The 2,500-nt window shown below is 44.3% G+C and overlaps 1 protein-coding gene across 1 annotated transcript in view; it reads right to left on the bottom strand.

Annotated features, from left to right (window-relative positions):
* Positions 1-2,500, bottom strand: part of LOC139420358 (guanine nucleotide exchange factor VAV3) — a 118,921-nt gene that overhangs the window by 923 nt on the left and 115,498 nt on the right. Inside the window, exon 27 of the mRNA XM_071170371.1 lies at positions 1-2,500. This exon is cut by the window's left edge and continues 923 nt beyond it; it is cut by the window's right edge and continues 944 nt beyond it. The gene's annotated coding sequence lies outside the window, so the exon portion shown is untranslated.

Raw genomic sequence — 2,500 nt, 5'->3', positions numbered from 1 at the left:
AGATCCCATGCTTAGAAAGGCTGTTCATATCTCTCTGTGTTAGTAGATTACTAGATCCCATGCTTAGAAAGGCTGTTCATATCTCTCTGTGTTAGTAGATTACTAGATCCCATGCTTAGAAAGGCTGTTCATATCTCTCTGTGTTAGTAGATTACTAGATCCCATGCTTAGAAAGGCTGTTCATATCTCTCTGTGTTAGTAGATTACTAGATCCCATGCTTCAAAAGCCTGGTTGCAACCGGAAATGTTCTCTCTGTTATGTCTATGGTGGGGCTATCATTTTAAAGGCAACTCCTAAATCATCTCATAATGAATTCAAACAACCCCCAGTCCACACTGTCATAGGAAGAGACCATAAGTAAAGCATGGTTGAAGGTGGAGGAGAGACATGCAGAGAAAGAGGTGAGGGGAAAGATGTGCTTATGCTGCTGCCATCTGGTGGTAGCTAACATGCACTGCAGTTAGAAAACAGAGTTGGGGTGGATGGGGACACTTCACAATGCAACCTGTACACACACTATCACATTCCATCAAAACAATTCAAAAATAAAAAATACATCTCTTATACACATTTCATCATATCAAGACATTATCCAGATGGCTTGCACATTAAAACAAATAAAACCAATAGTTCAGCTGGAATTTGAGCTGTCTTCACTTCAAAAAAGCATAATGCCATTGTGTTGGGAAACAGTTCAAATAAGCACAGGAGAGTCACAGGAGAGTCACAGGAGAGTCACAGGAGAGTCACAGGAGAGGACAGTCTTTCACTCCACTGATTCCTTACTACAGTTCAAACACTACTTTCCCTTGCGACATACAGTATTGTAAAACACTACATTTCCCAGCATTCTGAGGGCCAGATTCACATCATAATCAATTTTGTGCCTCAATGACCAGCATCAACACACAAAAGAACCACAGGAAGACAGCAGGGTTGTATTCATTAGTGCACACCGTAGCAAAACAATTGAAAACGAATATGAGCGTTGATTATTGTTCAGGTAGTCCATTTCTGTTTAAGTCTGCTTGCTCCAATTTGGTGCCTAGTGAATACGACCCAGAGGACAGGGACATTGCTGAGGCATTGAATACCTCCCCTTTATAGTTATAACCCTGATGATTGCATATTTTTTGTTGCACAATATAATCGTTATAATAATATATACATCACGTATGTACAGTATGATCATTCAATATTATACTATGGAGTATGTATGGGTATTGAATGGGTGAACTGAAGATGGTTATGGCTGTGCGGTGTGTGTGTTTGTGCCCGCGTGTGTCTTTGTCCTGCAGCCCTCCTCCCTGACGCCACCACCTGAACTATCACCTCACAGAACAGTAATTAACACACTGTGGCATAGCATAAACCTGTCAATCAAAGTCAGAGGGTTCAGACTACGGCAAACAGATCCTGGTGCAATTGCATTGGGACTAAAAAGCCGTATGAGTGAAAACACTGATCACTGGTGTGAGCTGTGATTTGGCGAGCATCCCCTCCCATTTCCTTCTGTACTGACTATTACACTGCATTGTCTGTGGTGACTTTTACATTATTATACGGCCTGATCCGCCTGCCTGAGTGTGTTTCTGAGTGAAGTCATTATTCCCTCAAATGTTGCTAAATCCCTCACATTAGAGGATTATGAAGGAAGGAATGCACTGCCTGGAACGTCTACTGGAAACCCCCTTCCGGGGAGAGGGGAGGGGAGAGTGGAGAGAGAAAAGGAGAAGAAGAAAGGGGGGGAAAGGGGGGGTTAAAAGAAGAGAAAGAGAAAGGGAGAAAGAGAGAGAGACAAAGAGAGAGAGAGACAAAGAGAGAGGGAGAAAGAGAGAGAGACAAAGAGAGAGAGAGACAAAGAGAGAGGGAGAAAGAGAGAGAGACAAAGAGAGAGGGAGAAAGAGAGAGAGACAAAGAGAGAGAGAGACAAAGAGAGAGGGAGAAAGAGAGAGAGACAAAGAGAGAGGGAGAAAGAGAGAGGGAGAAAGAGATAGGGAGAAAGAGAGAGGAAGAAAGAAAGATACAGAAGACAGAGGGCTGGAGGCCCCATCAGTAGGGGTAACAGGAGACCGTGTTTACAGGCCAATCAGAGTATTCCCTTTTGTTTTCTGTCAGAAGGAAGAGAAAGAGTGGAGAGAGAAAAGAGAGAAGAGAGCGCGGGGGCCTCTTGCGTCCGTCGTAGGGTAGCATCACATCACTAGCTTGTTCCCTGACAAACCAGCCAGGTCCCTATCAGATCAACCCACAGCGACATCCCCTAACCCAGCCTGCTGTACAGCTGGAGAGATGAGAACATGAGGGGCGGGGTGGCGATGATATCCCCCAACATCCCTCTCACTCATCTTTTGTGTGTGTGGCAGGTTGGTATTTACTGGGATGACTCATGTACTAGAGGCAGCTCTGCAGGGTGGTCACTAGCTTCCACAGCCACAAAGTAATAAAATCTCTAATCCCTAATCTTAACCCTAACCTTAATCCCACTGCTAACCTTGTGCC

The sequence above is a fragment of the Oncorhynchus clarkii genome, chromosome 11 (genome assembly GCF_045791955.1).
Source record: "Oncorhynchus clarkii lewisi isolate Uvic-CL-2024 chromosome 11, UVic_Ocla_1.0, whole genome shotgun sequence".
NCBI classification, from domain to species: Eukaryota; Metazoa; Chordata; class Actinopteri; order Salmoniformes; family Salmonidae; genus Oncorhynchus; species Oncorhynchus clarkii.
This window is presented reverse-complemented; position numbering and strand designations above follow the sequence as displayed.